General features: G+C 44.8%; 1 protein-coding gene across 1 annotated transcript in view; it reads left to right on the forward strand.

Moving 5' to 3' along the window:
• The first annotated feature begins 477 nt into the window (after positions 1 to 477).
• The window catches only part of SETBP1 (SET binding protein 1), a 383,555-nt gene continuing 369,419 nt past the window's right edge, over positions 478 to 14,613 (forward strand). The window contains exon 1 of the mRNA XM_011949328.1: positions 478 to 601. The gene's annotated coding sequence lies outside the window, so the exon portion shown is untranslated. The remainder of the gene's footprint in view (positions 602 to 14,613) is intronic.

Raw genomic sequence — 14,613 nt, forward strand, 5'->3', positions numbered from 1 at the left:
GCCCAGCCTCCCCCTGCGCCGCGGGCCCCCGCACGCCCGGAACCGGGGGCGACGTGTGTGCCCTGCATGCAAAAGTTCACGTCGCCTTGCTGGGTCTTTGACTTTGCACCCGGCGGGAAGGGGGAGACCGGGCCGAGGGGGCGGGATGCCGGTCCGGGCGAGGTTGCAGGAGATGGGCGCGATTCCGGCGGGCCGGCGGGTGGGCGGCGATGCTGGCTCAATTGGAGTGGCTCGTTGGTGGAGGCGATGGTGGAAGCTTTGGGCTGGAGGGCTGGGAGCTTATTGAGTTTCGCCTAATCTGATCTCCCCCCCCCTCCGCCCCCCGCCTTTTGCACCCTCCCTCGGTCCTGCCGCCGGCTGGCGGGGCTGGCGGGTTTGGCGTTGGTGGAGTGGACTCGGGAGGGGGAGGGGGTGGGGGTAAGGAAAGGGGTGGGAAGGCAGGATTTTTTTTTTTTTTCTCTCTCTTTGTAACTTGCAGGTTAAGTGGAGCTAGAGAGCTACATTGTAACCTAGTTGGATTTTTTTGGGGGGGGAATGTATCAGAATCTAACGTGTCGTTAATAGAAAGAAGAACAGGCAAGAAGTGGTCCAGCCGGCGAAGGTTGGTGTGTGCTTGTGTTGTGGCTGTGTGTTAGTCTTTTTCTTAAAAATCTTAATCAATGGATTTGAGTCTCTTTCTTATGCTCTCTGGTTTTGGGACTCTGAAAAGATAGGAATTCCCTTAAAAGCAGACGAATGCCGTTTTGAAAGCACGCATTGTGTGCGTTTCTAGAGGAGCCGTGGGCTTGGGAATGAACGGCAGGCTTCCCCGTTCGGTTCGGTGGTTTCCAGTGGGAAATCACTCCGGAAAGGGAACCCTTCGGTATCGATTTATTGTTTTTGTCTTCCAAACCATTTTCTCTTTGACCGAAATACTGTCTGAGAAGTTCCGCAGGGACAAAGTCAGGTAAACTGGACCGGGCAGATCTTTAGCAAGATGGTGATAACGGGGATGCTGTTTTCAGTGTCTGTTTGTGATGGAAGCATTGTTGGGTAATAGCAATTTCTGATCGGTAGAGCATGCTGGTTCTAAAAAAAATAAGTTAACTGCCGAAATACTGTCTTCCAGCCCCCCTCCCCTGCACAGTACAGCACCTATTCCCCCCGCCCCCCCATCCAGACCGCTTACTACAAGTCTGAAATCGGATCCAACTGGAAATATTTTCATTGGAGATTGAAAGTTGTGCAATTGGAAATAGATGAGGCTAGAGGTATTGGGAGTGTGGAAAGGGAGTTCTTATTGCCCCCTGATGCTGCATTTATTCTTTATGTGTGTCTGTGTTGGATTCTCAGGGTGTGTGTCTGTCTAAAAGGACTGTTGTGGGAAGGATTTCCGATTCGTTTCCGTTTCAAATAAACTGTCCTGATAATCTCACGGTTGACATCTAACGCTAAAAGGGCAATTTGTGTGTCTCTTTATCCCTGCAGAAACTCTCCTCCAAAAGGGCAGTTTATTCTGGAATTCTACAGCAGATACCTTTCCCTTCCAGCCCCTACACTCCCCCCACCTCCTGCCAACTATCCACACCTTTCCCCTTAAAGTTTAGTTGGAGTCCACTGGCATTGCTTGTTTTTCTCTTCTTTTTCCTTCTTTTTCTGTTCATTCCTTCACTCTTCATCCTGTTTTTCTTCTTTTTCTGTAGATTTATACTAAAAACTAATTTCTTGAAGTCTCTGTATTGTCACCAAAACTATCTGCCAATTTGGCACCATCTCTTACCTTCCTTTAGTAAATAGGTATATCTCCTGTGCCCCATCCAAATTCATCTTCATGTGCAAAGCATGTAAGTGTGTGTTGTGGGAGAAAGGGGATGGGGTAGAGCAGAGGTATTTGGAGAGGACGGGCAGTGTTGTGTGCAGGCCACATCTGCAACACTGGACCAGACCTGGGCATTCCTGGGACAGTTTCCTTTGCACACCCCAGCTGGGATGGGAAGGCGGAGCAACCAGCCAGGGGCGTGTGAGGGAGGAGAAAGTTTGTAGCACTTTTAAGATGTAGCTAGTTTACAATCCCAGGTTACTCCCTCCCCTTTTTCATGATTTCTGTGGCTTCTACCATCCTCAACCCTGAGGGAGGCATGAGCTGTTTTGCTCTGACGTGCGATTCCCAGGTTTCAGAGCGAAGGTGAGGTGCTGTTTTCCCCTGTGTTTAGTCTCATTGCCTGTTCCCAGAAAAGGGTATTAAGACAGAGTGTTTGGGGGAAAGTCGGAAGAGGAAGAAGAAATCAAGTGTGCTTAAACAGAGTATTTGCAAACTGCAGGGAATGTAGCCCCAAAAGATATGGAGACCAGGTACCCAGAGTGTTGCTTGGCACAAGATCTCTCCTCCCCCATTAAGGTGACAAAACCAAAACCAAAACAAACTATTGGTCTTGGGAAGTTGAGTTGGTGTTAGACCTGGGCTGTGGGAGTTGCTAGCCACTACAGTAACCTGAGCTGAGCTGGGGGAGGAGGTGGTGAGCGAATGCGCCTTCGGGAGCCAGAGGAGGGAAAGGGACTCGTCTCTCTTAGCTGGGAAAATAGATGTGTCTCTGGAATAAACAAACTGGAGGTGGGGGAGGGGATGGCTTGCAGCGAACATAAGGAGGAGGGTCTGAGAGGCAGGAGTGTCGGTTAAGAAGGGGTTCTAGCTTGGGGGAAAATATCAACTACCTTATATGTTCATGAGAGGGCTAGGCAAGTGAAGGGCTGTAATTTGATCTTTTGTGTGTTAACATCAGAATGTTACATAGGAAGGCTCTGCTGGAAGGCCCAGTTCTGGACATCGCACAGGGGAACTTAGAGGTATCTTTAAGTTAACCACAGGCCCTGCTGCCATAAGGGCTTCTGGTCATGGACTTGCCTTACTCGGAGTGAGCTACTTTGTAAATCACCTGATCTAAATGAGGGTTGGGGAAAAAGGAAAACAGTGCTTGGGAGTGTCTTAGGATTTAGTTGAAAATGGTGAGTGGGGAGAGGCAGGAGGCAAGATTTTGCTGAAAAAGAAATAAATAGATAGGTACTTTCCCCTGGATTCCCTGTTCCATTTCTCCTTTTAACTTTGAATTCCTCTATGGGATGAATCGATACTTATCTGGCACAAAAGTGTACCTCTGGGAGAGGAGAGTTCTCTCAATGTGGTCGTTATTTTTAGTTGTACTTCAATCTCTGCTCCAAAGCTTCTATATAGTATGCAAAAGGAAGCAGATGAGAAATAGCTAGCTGGATAGGGCATCCTTTCTGGGTTCCTGTGGAGACACTGAAACTTGGCTGGGCCTGGACCTCCCAGAATGCCAGTTTTTTTCCTTGGAGACTTGAAGTTTAAATTGAAACCAGAAAGCTATTGAAGGCAGATCCAGCCAATGAAACCCTGTTTTCTCTGATGCTCAGGAATGGGAAATAAATAACTTTTTGCTGATGGCATTTCAAGTTGCTTCAGTTTTGCTTCTGCCAGAAGAATGGGGTAAATTATTATGAACACATTAGTATTGTAAGGAGGAGTTGCAGTGCTTTAAAAATGAGATAGTGTTATTGAGTTTGTTCAGGCACTCAGTGTATGGGAGAGTCCTATCAGGGGCTGGTAGTGGGAGGACAGGAGGCTGCCCTGGAGAGTTAGCAGCGCTGGGCTGAAGAAAGGAAGCATCACAGAGGTCTCGATGCACATCATTTTATCTGGTCCTGGGGTTCCTGTGAAGGGAGCAAAACAATCCAATTCCATTCCTATCCTGTGGCATGTGTTGAAACCTAGTGAGTTTCCCAAAATGTTTTAGGCCAGGAATAAGGAGTGCTACCATCATGCCTATTGCCGTAAGTTTGGGCTTCTTTTAGAGTGGTTTTTAAAGGCAACCCTGGTGTTTTACAAACTCTTCATAAAGTTGCACATACTTTGGCCTGCCATATACCTGAGAAGTGCAGGAAAGAAAACACACCAGGATGTCCACAGACTACAATTCATGAATGCAGAAAAATGATGCCAATCTGCACTTTTGCTTAGCTCTGAGTTTTCATTTTTCCTTTTTACTGAACTTTCTATTAGATTTTGATGCCCCCCCTGAGATACATCATGTCAGGGCTGCAGAAGGTTTTGGGGGACTGTGATCATAGATGACTGAGTCGAAGCTTCTGGTCCTTACTGTTCTGATTTAGAAGTTTTGTAGGTTCAGTCCGGAACAGCTCTTTTTTTGGAGGGTTCCCCCCCCATTAGAGGGTACCATCTAAGGTTGAGGAACCATTAATTAATTAATGAATTAATTTTTGTGACAGAGTCTATCTCTTGTTACTCAGGCTAGAGTGCAGTGGCGTGATCTTGGCTCACTGCAACCTCTGCCTCCTGGGTTCAAGTGATTCTCCTGCCTCAACCTTCCAAGTAGCTGGGATTACAGGCATCCACCACCACACCTGGCTAATTTTTGTATTTTTAGTAGAGACGGGGTTTCACCATGTTGGCCAGGCTGCTCTTGAACTCCTGACATCAGGTAATACACCTGCCTTGGCCTCCCAGAGTGCTGGGATTACAGGCGTGGGCCACCGCGCCTGGCTGAGGAACTATTATTTTTTTTAATGGCCCTTAGCTTAGAAACCAGCAGTTGACTTCCTACCCTGTTCACAGCAAATGATACCAGGTAAAGAATGTGAGCAGCCCTGAAGTCCACAGAGTCCTCTGGGAGGTAGCCGCCACCCCCTCCCAGGAGCCCAGTGATGGTTAATGATCAGCAGACCCGGGTAAAACAATTGTAGGCAAAACCAGCTGAGCTGACCCTCAGGTAGGCAGAGGCTCTGCCACTCCAAGTGCTGAGGGAGAATAGGGGATGAATGGTGAGCAGATAAGAGTTTTAGAACTTTGTCAGCTTGGAAAAATGCTTCTCTGATCCAACTTATCTTTTCCCACCAAAAATACCCCCTTTCATATGCATGGCATTTTGTTCTTTTCAAAAATATCTTTATATGGCTTCCGCCCCCTTGATTCTCCTAAGGAGGAAGGCCAGATAAGCATTTTATCTCCTTTCAGAGAATGAGGCAACTGATACACTGGGTTGCCTGAAATGACACAAGTTGGTGGCCAACCTGGGGCCAGACGGCTGTGGCAAAGTGTGAAGAGCCTCACATCTGAAGTGACAAGATCCGCTTTGGATCGTGTCCCCGTACTTCCCAGTTAAATGACCCCCATCAAGTCAGTTAACCTCTCTGAGCCTCCGGAACCTAATCAGTAAAATAAAGATAAAGATGCTTACCCTGCCTACTTCATGGGGGTTACAAGGATTAAATAATACCAGCTAATTTCTGTAATTGAACTCTGGGAGGATTTTCATGCTGCCTCCTGGAAACTGGTGCCTGGGATTATTGTTGCCATAGCCCAGTAATTAATAACCCCTTGGAGTGATCAGAAATGCTCACAAGGGCTCCTGGTGTTCTAATAATTCAACCGATGTCCATATAACTGTATATGTTGAATTATTAGATGCCTACTATGCCATGTGCTTTTTGAGACTCAAAGTCTCAGGTAACATCCAGTTGGACTCAAAGATGTCCCAGTATTTGGGAAATGCTCTTTGAGTTAAGGATCAGCAAGAGAAAAGGAAAAAGATATGCAAATACATAAGGAGGGGAGGCAAGGTGGAGAGAATGAGGGGGAGGTTTTCCATCAGGAAACTGCAGTACTTAAGCAATGGCACTCAGGACAGAATTTCTAGCCTCTCTAAAGAAAAGAACTAATAGCAGGGTTGCCACCGTCCCAGCAAATCCAGTAAGTTCTCCAGAATCAGGAAAGTTCTTCACAGCCCATTTGTTCCCTGACTCTTCTGTGTCCCTCCTTTTACCCTTTCTCATGAGAGCTGGTTTGCCCTGTCTGGCAGCCAGCAGCAGGCACTTTGCAGTGTTCTCGATTGAACCCCGATTTTATGCAATATGCCCGAGGCTCTGTTGTCAGACTGGTTTCTTCACTGACTCTGGACATTCTGAACATCTTCCTGCCTCCACACCTCAGCTGTCTCTGTGTTGTCACCTCCAGGTGGAAAGTGCCCTGACTGGTCCCTTATAACCAGAGCCTTGACCTCTTAGGCCAACTAGTTGCACCCAGCCTCCTCCCTGGGGGCTAACTAGTTCTTTCCTCCCAGCTCTCAGCTCCTCATCCCAAGTTCCCAGAGCAAGGCACCCAGCTCATGCTGCCTTGCTGTTTGTTGTCACTTACACCCCCAAGCTCTGAGCCCTTAAAGAAGGGGACAGGTTTTCCTACACAGCCCTGAACCTTATTTATGAATGATTTTTTTGTTTCCTGAATGAATCACAGCATTTATGAAGAGACAGAATATTGAAAGTCAGTGTTGTTTAAGGTGTATTAATGCTCTGCATTATGAAGCAACACAGTATAGACAGTGTGAATAGTAACTACTTTAAGCCAATGATAATGGCTTTTTATATTTTCGGCTGCCTTTCAGGGGCTATCAACCCAAAGTTTCTCCCTTAAAGTTTAAGAGTTAAGCATATTTTACCAAATGTGCATCCTTTCAGTCACCGATTCACTCATTCAGTCATCAAATATTTATTAATAATAATAGTGCCTACCAGAGTCTCACTGTGACTCTAACACACATAGCTCTTGACTTTCTCTGAAAATTCCAATTGTATTTTTTGTCCATCTTGCTCATTTTGGCACTTAACCATACAGTCATCTTTGTTGCTTAAGTCCAAGTGCTTTTCCGCTCTTCAGTGATGGTGTGAGTCTGGCCACAGTGGAAAACAGAGAAGGCTGAGGAGGCTGGGTGCAACTGGTTGGCCTAAGAGGTCAAGAAGTCTGAGGCAGAAAGCAGCCTGGGCTCACACCTATTAGCATATGATGTGGGACAAGCTACATTGCCTTTCTACTGTTGTACAGTAAAAAAGTTTGGATTGGTATAGAGTGTCCCTTCTAAAATTCTGTGATTCTATAGCTAGAGGTGTCCTAGGAATGTTAAGGATTTCTTAAAGGTCAGAGCTCCTCAAATCCCTTTAAAGACACCCTCAACAACTGTCCAAACCAATCCCACCGAGGATTTATGCACTTTGCTAAATGTTTGATGGGCTGAAAGAGTTACAGAAAGGGAAGGTGGTGCGCCTGGGGTAAGTAGAATTGGGGTGAGCACTCATTAGAACACTGGAGTCAGTCTTGGAGGACTGGGAAGGGGAGAGGAAGCAATGGTGAGCTGAATGTGAGAACATACCACTAAAAGTAATGTGGAAGGAAGAAAGGGATTACATTATCCACATCTCTTTTGAACTGGTTCTCTTTGGTAAAATAACTGACTTGAATCAAGGGAGACGGAACAGATGAAGACAGTTTCTAGGAAGTCCAGAATATATTCTGTAGTTGGGCTTTGCTGCTGCTTCCTGTCAGGTGGCATCTGGAAACCCTGCTATGGATACTTTACTCATGTCATGGATCTAGGGGGCTGGATGTCATTTCTCCATGTAGATTCTAAAGAGCATGAAGTCTCGGGCCATTCCTGGGTTCCTGGGATGTCCTCTCCCTCCCCACAGCACCTGGTCTGCCCTGCCACATTGCAGCCTGTGTTCAATAATAGCCAATAGGTTGCTTTGTGTGCATTTTGAGATCAGATACAGTGACCTACAGTCTGCAAAACCAGAGCCTTCTTTGATTTGGGTTGGAGTAGGATCAAGGAAATTGGGCTTTGGCCTAAGGTAATGTAAAAGTTCTGTGGGATTGATGAAGTACCTGGGAGCATACTGGTTGGATATTTAGGAAGAGGAAGCCTTTTCAAGCCACTGAAATGCTACAGTTGCTTTTACCCCAGGATCTAGTAAAGGATTAGGGATGAAAAAGGAGCTTGTAATATTGTTAGCCAAATTTAGTAAAAAGCAATTTCTTCAATATTCCCTTTATCTGCCAATGATTTTCAGTTCTGTCAGTAGAAAGGAGCTTCTTGGAGTTTGAATTTGTGGCTTGGAGAATGGTTGAGATGGAGAAGCTGAATTTGATGCAGCCAACATAGTAGCTCATCAGAAGCAATGGGGGCACCAATATGCTTGTAGCAGAATAGTGAAATCTGTGTGGCAGGTCCCGTACAGTTGCTGGTGTCTCTTTCTGTGACCTATTGTTATTTGAGCAATGAGACCTTTGATTTTTTTTTCTTTTTTTGTTCTTTTTGTTTTTTTGAGACGGAGTCATGCACTGTCATGATCTCTGCTCACTGCAACCTCCACCTCCTGGGTTCAAGTGATTCCCCTGCCTTAGCCTCCCAAGTATGGGATTACAGGTGTGCGCCACCATGCTCAGCTAATTTTTTGTATTTGTTGTAGAGACAGGGTTTCACCATGTTGGCCTGGCTGATCTCGAACTCCTGACCTTGTGATCCGCCTGCCTTGGCCTCCCAAAGTGCTGGGATTACAGGCGTGAGCCACCATGCCTGGTGAAGACCTTTGATTTTTAAAAAAGTATTGATTAATAGTAGTGACTAAAAGGGATGATTTGATGTGAAACTCTGTGAACCTTTCTACTCATTACACTTTAGAGCTCTATTGCGATTGGTGTTTTGATCCACAAATATTTATTAAAATATCAGCATTGCAGATTGTGTGAGCCATTGTGCCTGGTATACTTGGTTGGGAAAGACCTGCTATGAGATGTGGCTTTTGTCCTGGCAGAGTGGGCAGTGTATCTGCAGATACGTGCTTTGCTGAAATGGAAAGTATTCTTCTGCAGCCAAAGTAGGAGCATGATCCAAAATGGAATTTTGCTATTTGTGTGATCAGGCTTAAGGTATAGTCAGGGAAGATTTCAGAGTATGCATTTAGGATTTGATGGAAGATGTAGAACAAGGGGACATTCTTGGTGGGTAGAATAGCTTTGGCATAGGGGCAGCAGGGGGACAGAGTTCAAATGTGATTTGAGAATTGCCTCAAGGAAACACATACTAATTTTGAACATGTACTGCATCTCGCAGAAGCAGCACAGCCCTGAAGATGGCTGACACTGAGGGGCAGACACCCCTACAGCAGACACCTTTATGGTCTGAGGTCTTCTGTCCACAAAGAGAAGGATAAAACCCAGGGCCCTCTATTTTGGACTCAATATACCTGTTATAATTCAAACTAATCAAGTTTCCAACTCTCTGATTTAGCAAAAATTGGTTTGTTCATTGACATTATTACTGATTGTGACCAGACTCTGATACGTGCTGTGGGGATCCCAAGAGATGGAGTGAAAGATACTCTACGAGCTCATGAAAACCAGGGGAGGAGGAGCAGCAGCCAGCCCTGTACGCCTAAATGCTGAATTGTAGTGGGAGCCCGAGGGAATTAGTATCTCCAAGAGTTAGTCAGATCAGAGAAAGCTTCCAGGAGTAGGTGGAACTTGAGCTGAGTCATCGACAATGGAATAGTCTTGGGTAGGTATGGAGCACCAGGGAAGATCATCCACTTGGGAATGTAGAGGCAGAAAGGAGAACAGTTCAGCATAGGGCTCTGTGGAGTGTAAGGCAGCAAGACAGATGGGATGGTGTCCTGTGAGAAACAGGCCAAGGATTCATCTCCCCTAAGCTGAAATTGGGAGGCATGCCCACAGCTTTCCAAGTGCAGGAAGAGCAGTCTTGGGGAGCAGGTGGGTGTGCCTGTCAGAGACTTCCACACATACCACACATGAAAGAATGCTGACAGCTGACTGCCTCCCGCTGCTAGGTCCTGTCCGCTACCAACTCCTCAGCCTGGGGTTCAAAAGAGGTAACTTTAGAATAAGAAATGAAATGATATATAAGCATTTGGAATGGGGATGGGCCACTCTGGGGAACATAAAACTCTATGATACTGGTACTTACTTCCAAGTGTTTAATGTATAATTGGAGAAGGAAATATAGAAGATTCAGTAACATGGCAATGTTTAATGACAGTACAAGATAGCTAGAGGAGGTATATCACAGAGAAAGGGAAGTGGAGCTAGTATTTGTTTAGTTCTCTGGTATGCTTAGCATCACCTTTGCAGCAGAAGCACAAACATATTATGTGCCAGATTATGCTTTATGTTGAAATGACGATGAACAAAGCAATGGCTGAATCAGATGATTGAGAAGTCAAGGAATTTGAATTAAAACTGAACAGGTAGTGAGGTGAAAGTTAGAAAGCTTTGAAAGACTTTATTAATATGTTAGAGTGTTCAGTTTATCCTCATTGCCTCCAAATATGTCTACCATTTGCATTCTCAATTTGCAAATGGTGTGGTGGAGGACCAGAGTTTTCAGGGACCAGTAATACCGAGTATTTGAAGACTGGTGGCTCTATGGTTAAAATAACATTTGGAGTCAGACACCACTTCTCCTGTGATTTCAACACATCCCTCAACTTTAATTTTCTTATCTGTAAAATGGATATGTCTCTGGGTTAAAATCAGAGAATAAATCATGGTTAAATAGTATAATAAACTTAAATCAGATGAAAAACGTAAATAAACTTAGAGAATACCTGATATATGTTAACAATTCAGATTATTTTCTTTACCATGTGAATCTCTCCATCCTATGTGGACAGGAAATATTTTGGTCACAGTTACTTCTTTCAAATCTACTATATTTAACCTATTTTGGCATTGTGCTGCACATATTATTTACCTTTTTTTTTCCTGCAAGATTCTGTGAAGAGCGTTAGGAAAGGCAGATGAGAAAACTGATGCCTAAGAGAGTTTAAGTGACGTGGCAATTCAGATGGCACACTGGTTTTAGAACTCATATATGTAGAAGCAACTAATAACTTTTGGTCAAAAGTTGGCATCACTTTGTGTTTCAGATACCTCATGATGTCAAAGTAAGAGGCTTTGTAATCATATATACCTCTATTTGATTGTGAATCTGGCACAGAAAGTGTGTGCTCTTGAGTAAATCATTAACCTTTCTGGACCTTAATTTCCAGGTCTGTAAAATGAGGACAAGATCTTCTGCATCACAGTGCTGTTGTGTGAATTAAATTGACAATGACTGTAAAGAGCTCAGCACAAGTTAGTGGTAATGTTTAACCACCCCCCTCCCCACCCTTTCACTACAGAACACTTTTCCTTGACTGCACAGAGGAACACAGGCACAAGTAACTCATCAAAGCCAGAGCTCAACCTGCAAACTTGATTGGCCCAGGCAGGACTGTAGAGATTTTTCCCCAGGGAGCAAAGACACAAGGGTCATGCTGTTGTGTTGTGTTATTGGTTCCCAGAGGAGACACTGTTTTTTGCAGCTAGAGCTGGAACTGTTGTTTAATGGATAGTACGTTAGACCTCAGGTCTCAGAAGTTTAATCTCCTTTCCTTATCATAGAGATCCCTGAGTACAGAGAACAATAGCATATGCTTAGTTTTGTCTTAGGCTCAGCCAGTCCAGCCAGAGTCAGCAGAATCTGAAAAAGAGGTGAAAGGTACCAGCCCTGGCTTTGAAGGGCTTCTCGTTGAGGAGACAAGGCTCAGTACCTGGGAATGTCAGAGCTGGAAGGGGCCACAGAGCTGAACTCTTGTTCTCTGATCCCAATTCTACATATAATGATGGGAAGACTTAGGGAGAAAAAGGAACTTGCCCAAGGCCACCAGCTCTAAATGGTGGAGGAGGGATTGGAATGTGGAATTCCTGACTGTACCCAGTATTATTTCCTCCATGAGACAAACTGGAAACAAGAGAAGAGCAATAATCAAACAACAGCTAAATGATCAGGTTAGCAGATACAAAGGAAACTAGTTGTCTGTGCTTCTCACTGTGTAGGAAGATGGAGGAGGTTGGTCTTCAACTCTTGTCCCTCAGGGCTTGACTTGGAGTCTTAGAAGAGAGGGCAGCACTTAGCCAAATGCTGGAGTGGTGACTGACTATAGAAGTAAATCAAATGTAACAAAAAAATTTGCACACTTACTAAGGTGATCCCAGTATGTTCTTTCATAATTATTATCTCATTTATCTTTAATTACTTCTTGAAACAACCCTTCAGGTAGAATTATTACCCCATTTCCAAATGAGACTTGCAAAGATTAAAAATGTTTCCTAAGAACACAATTACTAAGTGGGAAAGAGAGGCTAAGAAATCTAAACTTATGACATCAAATCAGAACTGCTTCCATTTTTCTTTTTAAGGAGAAACATGTCTTGAACATTTACTGTTGGACGGTTACTCCCAGTGTTCTCTATGCTTCGAACTGTGCAGAGACGCATTTAAAATATAGCCCTGTCCTCACGGAGCTCATGGTCTAGTGGGAGAGATAGACAGGTAAATAAAATGCTGAAACGGAGCTTGCCAAATGCTTTGTGATAGCAGAATGACCAGGGAAGTGAGAGAAAGACCGTGTGTTTGTGTCTGTCTGTCTGTCTGTCTGTCTGTGTGTATGTCTGTGCACATGTGTATGCAGGAAGAGGTAGAAAAGGAGGGTCCAACCAGTCTCCGTGAAGGAGGTGAAACGTGACCCAATTCTTGCAGGATAACAAGAGTTAACCATGTAGAGAAAAGAGAAAGGACCAGCCAACCAGAGGACCTATCAGGGAATCATATACAGTAATGCCCATCAGTGGGACTTGGGAGATCTGCAGCTTATGAGATGCTGCTAGAGCATGTGGTATGTGAAGTACTCTGGAAATGCTGCTTGGAAGAGGTAAAATGTGATCAGGAACATACCACGCAAGTGCAGAGTATAAAAACACCACTAAGCAGGAGCTTTGTCCTTTGCTGTAGACAGTTGATGTATCTGCAGGGTCAGAGAACCGTGGTGTAGAGCTGCTCTTGCCTTTGCCGATTGAGAGCTAGGTAAGAGCTGGGACACTTGCTGGATTTACCAGTGTTGATGGAGCATTTACTCTGGGTGTTTCTGCAGCAGGAAGGAATTCCGGAAAGATTACTCAGTAATAGGCACCTGAGTCAAGTGGTGTCTGTCTGACCTCTCATTCAGCATTCACTGAACGAATAATTTGGAGTGTCTCTCTGTATCAGGAACTGTGCCAGGCCCTGGGGATGACCATGGTGAGCCAAATAGGCACAGATCTTACCTTCAAGGGCTTATTTAGTGGAGAAGGCAGAGTTTGAAACCAAGAATGGCGCAAATATTTAATTATATAATAAATGCTAGGAAAGACAAGTTCTAGCCTACAAAGGCACAAAATGGTGAGTTATGATCTGGTTTGTGATGCTCAGGGAAGAGGCATTTAACCTCAGCCTGAGTAATGAAGAAGAGCTAACTCCAGGGGAGCAAGAGGAAGATTCCAGGTGCATGCAAAGTCTCATGAAGTCAGTTGTGACTCCCCACCAAAATACCTTAGAAGACATAAAGAAGGATGAATAATCAACCACTCCCAAAGCCAAAGTCAGACAGTCAGTCTCTTGCCGGAATCTGACAAGAGATTCTTATAACTATAGGCCAGTGAGTCTAGGTGAAAAATACAATCTCTTCCTCATCTGTAATTAGGTAGGATCACACTCCATCTTTTTACACCGTTTGCCTTCTTAATCAGAAGATGCACGGTTTCTGTCAACCAGAAAAGCAGGCAGTCATCAAGTCTACTGTATGGGAAGCTTGAACAAAGCCAGTTAAAGACTTCCCTCCCTGATGTCATTATGCATATTCTCAAAGACTATAGCTTTCAGAAAACAAATGGACAAGAGTGGGAAGGGGAGTTCTGGGAGGAGTGGAAGTAGGGCATTGACTTCTGGGCAGAGATGTTGCTTCAAGTAAAGCTCTGAGGTGAGCATGGAGTCTTTGTCACAGGGCATATTGTGAAGTGTAGCTGTTCAGCTGGTTTTGTGAATCCAACAGAAAAGACTCTTCTCAGTTCAGCAACACGATAGTGGATGGATGTGTACTCTCAGTGGTATTCTAGTATATGCTTAACACTCCAGATTTTTTAAAAGCACTGGCTTGTAAAGTTTGCTCGTTCTTATGGTGTAAACACTCCCACCATGGCTGAGTTTTATTTATTTATTTGTTTGTTTGTTTGGTTGGTTTTTTTTGGAGACAGAGTCTCGCTCCCTTGCTCAGGTTGGAGTGCAGTGGCACAATCTTGGCTGTCTCCACCCTGAGCCTCCCAGGTTCAAGTGATTCTTCTGCCTCTGCCTCCTGAGTAGCTGGGATTATAGGTGCGTGCCACCATGCCTGACTAATTTTTGTGTTTTTAGTAGAGATGGGTTTTCGCCATGTTGGCCAGGCTTGTCTCGAACTCCTGACCTCAGGTAATGCACCCGCTTCAGCCTCCCAAAGTGCTGGGATTACAGACATGAGCCACCATGCCCCATGGCTGAGTTTTAAGCTACCAACTTAATGCCACTGAATGTGGAGCTGGGGAGAGATACACACAGTGGGCTCTTATGAGCCCGTAGGCACTAGCTTCAGTGCATCCTCGTTACTGTTCACTAGAACTTGATATGGTCTCTGATAAGAGGATTAACTTGAAGAGGAGGATGTGACTGGCTTCACAATGGGTAGAAGGTAGTCCAGTTCTTCCTCTGTAGTCCAGTACTTCCTCTGTAGGTTAGACTCTCTCCTCATGAGAGCATGGAGCAAAGAAACAGAATCCAACACAAGGCCTCCTGAGGTAGAAGAAACACTTAAAACGAGTTAAAGGAACAATATCAGGAAAATTAGTTAATCCAACAGCAACATTAG

Source organism: Colobus angolensis, unplaced genomic scaffold (assembly GCF_000951035.1).
Source record: "Colobus angolensis palliatus isolate OR3802 unplaced genomic scaffold, Cang.pa_1.0 Scaffold299, whole genome shotgun sequence".
Taxonomy (NCBI): domain Eukaryota; kingdom Metazoa; phylum Chordata; class Mammalia; order Primates; family Cercopithecidae; genus Colobus; species Colobus angolensis.